This window comes from Manis pentadactyla, chromosome 1 (genome assembly GCF_030020395.1).
Source record: "Manis pentadactyla isolate mManPen7 chromosome 1, mManPen7.hap1, whole genome shotgun sequence".
Lineage (NCBI taxonomy): Eukaryota > Metazoa > Chordata > Mammalia > Pholidota > Manidae > Manis > Manis pentadactyla.
Window position 1 is genome coordinate 65,896,499 of NC_080019.1, and position 7,058 is coordinate 65,903,556.

Below are 7,058 nucleotides of genomic sequence, written 5' to 3' on the forward strand. Positions count from 1 at the left end.
ATCTCTCTATATGTATCTATATCATCTATCTAATCTATCATTCTATATCTCATCTATCATCTCTGTCAATCAATCTAATCTAATCTATCCATCTATCCAATGTATCTATTTATTTACTTATTTTGTCCATTTTTGTGAGCGTACTGTCACTAGGCGCACAGTCATTCGTCTGTCTCCTTCTCATTCTTGATGCCTTGTGTTTGTTTCTGTGAGTTAGCTGTGTCTTTGGGTCTTGAGAGGAATGGCCGTGGGTTGGAACATCTGGGTAGGTGGCCCGAGTCTGCTGGGTGTAGATGGCTGGCTGAGCTCTCTAACCAGTGCGGGCTGGGGCCCTCCAAGTGCTCTGTCCTGGGGCTGGCCCTGCCGGGGTGGCTGCGTGAGCTGCAGGGCAGATCCGAGGCCCCACACAGGGAGCACCCCGGCTGGCCTGTTGGGGCCGAGGCAGGTGCATGCCCAGTAGTAGGTCTTTGTACCTGCGCGCTGATGTCACCCCAGTGGCCCTCCTTGGCTGCCCATCTCCCGAGAGCATGTGTAATCACAGGTTAAGTGAGCCACCTTTTGGGGACATGCAGGGCTGATGTGGGCTAGTGGCCCGTGGGCTTGCTGAGGTGGCAGGCCAGCTAACTCGTGGGGAAACTGCTCCCCTCTGCTGTCAAGGTGGAGGTGGAGTTTTCAGTGCATTTAGGCAATTAGATGTGAGCGAGGTCTATCTGAAATGGAATAGTAGCATTTAGAGCTATGTTTCTGTTCATACAAAAAGGGTGCTGAGCATAAAGAGTTGGGTGGTGGTGGCAGGAATTCTAGGAGTGTTTATGTCCTTGCATTTATTTATTTTCTGTTAAGGGAAGTGATTCTGAAATAACTTTTTACTCATGTATGAAGGTGGTGCGTAAGGTCATCCCACGTCAGTCATGGTGAGATGAAGTGAGGTAGTAGAAGTAAAGCCTGTACCCATTGGCCTGATACATAGGAGACACACTGTGGGTGCTCTTTGCAGCTCTCCTGTCCTGGCTTATTACCTTAACTAACTTGATGGTTCGGAGTGGTCCCAGCGACATTTCCAGCAAAATCTTTCTAAAGTTGCATAGAAACACTTGGCAAGGATATCCCCAGAGGCTAGTGGAAAAGTTTACTCTTTCTGGTCACTGTTTACAAGTTGTTCGCTCTATCGTGCATTCCTTCGTTACTTTTAGACCGATAGGGGCAGTGGTACACACACACACACACACACAGCAGCACTGAACCCCGCCCCCCCCAAAGATACACACCCAGCTGAAGCTCTGTTCATCCCTCAGCTTCCATGAGCACCCGATGTGCTTTGTGAAGGGGCCCTGGTGAGGTTAGTTCAAAGACATGGAGCAGTAGGAGGTGGCTAGGGGAGAGGTCCTGCAGGAGGGTGCCCGGGAAGGCTCTTCCCCACTGCACAGGTCCCTCCAGGTACTCTGCTCGTGGCCTCCCTTCCTCGGGGGTCAGTGACAGTGTGTCCCTGTGGGCCCTGTTTCCCAAACAAGACTGAGACTTAACAGAGACCCCAGGTATCAGAAACTGCAGCCCACACTTTAAGAAAAATCATGCATAAGTTGTGTCCTGGCATTCCCCTCATAGGAAGCGGACTTCAAAGTGCAGAGACGGATGGATGCAGATACCTAGGCAGACATGTAAGCACAAATATCTATGCATAGGCTCTCTCCGTCCATCGTCTAAGTGCATATCTGTTTACCTACATATCTATGTTAGTCTACTCAAGCTGATAAGCAAACTATCATAGAGTGGGGGCTTAATCCATAGACACTGATTTCTCGCTGTTCTGGAGGCAGAAGTCCAAGAGCAAGGCTGATTCAGTTCCTGGTAAGGTCCCCTCTTCTGGCTTGCAGACGGCCACATTCCTGCTGTGTCCTCACAGGGTCGAGGGAGAAAGCTCTGTCTTCTCTTCCTCTTAATAGCACTGAATTGTGTAATGGCAGCTCCACCCACACCCTCATGATTTCTTCCAAACCTAATTACCTCCCAAAGGCCCCACCTCCCAATACCATGACAGTGGGGGTTAGAGCTTCGACCCTGACTCAATTCAAAAATGAATTTGTGTGTGTGTGGTGGTGGGGGGTTAGGAGGAGTGGGAGAAGGTGAGGTGAAGGCCCAAAAATACAGTCCATAACTCTATCTATATCTATCTATCTATCTATCTATCTATCTATCTATCTATCTATCTATCTATCTGTCTATCTATCATCTATCAGTCATCATCTATCTATATCTAATCTCATCTATCTAATCTGTCATCTGTCACCTGTCTATCTAATCATCTATCATCTACCTATGTCTCTAATCTATCTAATCTATCGTGTACGTATCTACCCTATCTAATCTGTATCTGTCTATGTATCTGTTGTCATCTATCTATCTAATCTATATCATCTTTCTGTCTACATAATCTATCTGATCTGTCATCTATCATCTATCTATCTTATTTGTCTGTATATCTCATTTATCTATCTATCATCTGTCTATCAATTACCTGGCATCTATCATCTTATCTATCTAATCTAATCTATCTATATTTATCATCTATCCTATCTAATCTCTCCTGTGTCTATATCTATCTATCTACCTATCTCCCTATCTATCTCTCTATCTATCTATATATCTATCTATCCATCATCTTTTTGTCTATCTATCCTTATGTACAGAATAGTTAACAACATGGCTATCTATCTATAATCTATCTATCATCCTTTTTTCTACCCATCTATCCTCATGTGTACAGAACAGTTAACATGGCTTATATGTCACTTCCCTACATTATGTTTCCAAAAAACTTGCAAGGTAACTAGGCCGTAGAGACAGCACTGGGTTCACTGAGACACTTGCACGCTCGAGTCAACCGCATGTGATTACGAAACCTATAAATGGTGGTGCAGGGACTTCAACCCATCTCTCTCCCCTCGGTCCTCTTTCCCCTCCTTACCACTTGCTGACTGTATTCTAGCCACATTCGTTGACTAGCTGCTCCCTGAAGACCACAAGTATCCTTCCTCTGGGCTTTTTCAGTAATTTATCCCATTCTATGGAATGCTTTTCCCTCAGATACCTGGTTCGGTCACCTCCTTCTAGACTGTACAAGTCCCACCTCCCTGATGAGGCTTACCCTGTCCACTGTTTATATTGAAAGCCCTGCTTTCCTCTGCCTGTAATCTCAGTCCTCCATATACTGCTTTATTCTCCCTAGTGTTTGTTTGTTGCTGGCTAACCTGCCAGAAAACTTACACATGTTCGTTGTCTCTTTCCTCCCCTCCAAGTAGAATGTGGTCTCCACAAGTGAGGAATTCCACTTGTATTAAGTCTGGTGGCGACCCTGCAGACTCTAGGGTCGGTGAGAAGTGGGCACAGTTGTAACTCAACATGGTTTGATATTTTAGCAGTTTAGGTTAGAGTCAGGCCAGTCATTAAAGAGGACCTTTTCTGATATTTCTAAGCTACGTGATAAATTCTAAGCAAGCTTAAATTTTCAGAGATCATAAAGCAGGCAGGAGCGCTTCCTTCTGTCGTTCTTCCAGCCTTGAGGCTCTGGATGCCACATCCGTTCTCTCGTGGGGAAGTGGGAATGTGTGAGGATGATTTGCCAAAGTCTAAGTTACGTAAGACAGACAGACAGACACACACACACAGACAGACAGATTTAAACATGTTTAAAAACCAAAATGAAAAGAGTGGTTTCCTGTGTTACAGCAGGGATTCCCTAGCCTGCGGCGAGCTCAGAGCAGTGGCAGACAAGAGGGAAGGGGCCTCGTAAGCCAACCCGGTCTCCCTCCTCTGGACTTGCCTCCCCCTGGGTTGTCATCCCTTAAATGCTCGGCACGCCAACCTCGCCTAGAGCATGCACAGTCATAAAACGCGGCTACTTCCACATCCCAGTCACTGGGGCATGGGACATATTGCATCAGTAGGTGTGGCTCAAAACATTATCACTCGTGTATGTGAGTTCTTCCTCTGTAGCTGAGTGAAAGAGTAAACAGAGCAGAGGCATATTGCCTCCGGTTAGTGGGAATGTATAATACACACACACAATCTGGGAAACATTTTCTTTACTGGATAGGAGGATATGAACATAGGCCTTGTCTTGGGTGGGGGGTAGGAGGGCCTGTAGACGGCCGCAAGGGTGGTGGTGTGTCCACCGCATCACCATCGTCGGAGGTAGGGCAGTGTCCGGCAGTTTTGCCACACGTGGCATCGGGTGGGGCCCGCAAGGGTGGCATCGGAGGAGGGCAGGAGGCCGACGGTGCTGACAACGGCCTTGAGTGCGGCCGGGGGAGACCAGAGGACGAAGGCCCGCAAAGGTGGTGTTGTGTCCATAGGTTCGTCCTCCGTGTCAGAGTCCAGCCCCAGGCCGGCAGTTGTGATGATGTCCACGGCCTTGCGTGGGGCCAGTGGGGACCGGAGGACGGTGGCCCACCAGGGTGGTGTTGTGTCTATAGGTTCGTCCTCCGCGTCAGAGTCTGGCCCTAGGCCAGCGGTTGTGATGATGCCCACGGCCTTGTGTGGTGCTGGGAAGACGTCGGCCCCTGAGGGTTGCATCATGTCCATAGGTCCTTTGTTTGAGGCAGACATGAGAATAGGGTATGAAGCTAGGGAGGGCTTCTAACTCCTTCTCAGGCCAAGCACAGACTGAGCTGCCCAGCTAGGGCAACCTCTGATAGGTCAGCCAGGGGACACATCACAGAGCTGCCCGGGCAACCGTGAAGTCACCCAGGGGAAACACATCACGGAGCCCCAACTGCCGTGACCACACCAGCCCCCTCCAGAGCAGACCCTGGCCAAATGTCACAGGCCGTGGCCCCAACGCCAACCCCAGTAGAATCCCTAGCCCCCCTGGACTGTCTGCTGAGGGCCGTGCAGGTATTTGGGCCAGCGAGACCACCATGCAGGCCGTTCAGGGCCGCAGTGTCCACATCTGTCAGAGCTCAGCCCGCCCGGGTGCTGGCTCTGCACACGCTTAGCACCCGGGGTACAGTGGCCAATGCTGTGCCCCCGCGGTCCCGGAGGCCAGGGCTGCCAGAGCACGGCCCGCCCTTGCCCTGGGCCTTCCCATCTTCTCTGGGAGGCCTGGAGCCAGGCATGCTTCCTGCCCCATGGCCAGCCAGGCGGGTGACAGATTGTGAGGAGGGGACCGACTGCATGACTTCCCTTTCTAGCTTGCAGGCAGGTTCTTCCTTTGCTTCCCAGAAAGCGTAGGTCAGGGACCACCAGGTTTCAGCATAGCAACATCCCACGTTCTGACTGAGCCTGGCAGCCCAGATTTTCTCTTTGGTCTTGTTCTGGGGCCTGTGTCTGGTGTATGAATAACACAACACAGTAAACTGGGAAAGACTTTTTGTTTTTAAATGCATCTCCTTTAGACTCTTCTTCTCAATGGTGTCGCCGTTCTTGCCCTTCAGCCAAGCTGGAAGCTTCCGGGGCATCCTTGCCTCCTCTCAGCAGTCAACCTGTCCATTCCCGATCCAGAGCATTCATCATTTATGTTATGATCCGTGAACCTCATTTCCATGGCAGTAACCCTGCTTCTAGTTTTTTAGGTCTTTTCTGGTGGACCTCATCCTTGCTCACTATTTTACTGTGGAAGCACTGACATTGTTACAGAATAAAATTTGAAATTCTCCAGCTCCACTCACGGTCTGGCCTTAACTTGGTCTACATCTCCAAACCTATGAGCCAAGCTCCCTACTCCAATTATTTATGTCATTTTCAATTACTGTGTAACTTAATAGTAGACCGAGATCCATGAAGGGAGGGACCACGGCTGCCTGGCTCTTGCCCTCCTGTCTCGTGTGTCTGCACAGCGCGGGCTCATAGGAGGCTCTGATAAGTATTTGTTGCATGAATAAATCAAGAACAGGCCTGGTTCATGTTTTAAGTGGCCTCTTTCTGTTTAAGGAGGAGACTGTGTCACCTGCAGAAAGTTCATAAGGTTGTTGAGTGGGCCATCTGAGAACAGGGAGTGGGCCCAGTAACAAAATAGTCATGTAAAGGGATTCCTGGCAGATCTGGGGGCACAGGAGCATTCATTGTGTAATGTTTGCCTGAAGTTTGAGTTAATGTAAAGAGGGTTTGTTTAACCTTTGGGATTGGTACAGTGGATGTGGTTTCTAGATGCTGAGCAAGTATGTAAGAGAAACAGTAGGGCACAGTTTAGTGATTAGGTTAACCAGTCTACAAAGTGATGATGACTGAGTTGTTAAGCAAATTATATTGCAGTGATTCTGCTTAGTGCATGCTGATTTCTTGTTCTTGTTTGCTGCTCTGTATGAAAAGCTCCTGGAAGACAAAGACTTCTCATATTTACACTTTCTTCTGCACCAGTGTCTTGAACAGAGAGTTTTCAATAAATGATTGTTGAACAAATGAATTAGGAGGAAAAGGTAAAAGGTCCCATAATAGAAATTCCCAGAGATGAGACAAGGCTAGCTGAAGATGCCTCCCTAATTCCTTTTTCCTAGCTCCTTAATTCTTCCAAGTAGCAATACTGAGTTGTTGGGCTGAGACCAGGAAATCTGGTTGGGAGCAATTCAAAGATAATTGTTTAATAGGGGTCATATTTCTTGTAAAACTTTAGGAATCTGGATATCTTTTACAAGACAATAAGGTGTTATTTATTGAATGCTTGCTTTTTGCTTTATATATCATTGCCTATAGTTCTCACAACAGCCCAGTGATTATATTTATACCCATTTCATAGAGAGACCCAAAGCCTTTCAGAAGTTGCAGGGCAGCATGTAGAGCCAGGCCTGTGGGATTTGTTCTTGTTCATAGGGCCTGTTACTAGAGAAGCATTAATTATACTTGAAGAAAAATCTGGGCTCTGTCTTAGAGGCCTGGGGAAGCTCCTCTGCCCAGGCCTTGGGAGGGCATTCATGGGGTGCACCTATCCAGAACAGCTGGGATTCCTCAACTGGCTTGTTCTGTGCCACTATTTTCTCTTTGGGGACAGTTCATGGGACACCTGGAACTGAGAAATGTACTGCTTGGGCTACATTTCCCACCTGCTCCTTCTCTGCGCCTAGGAC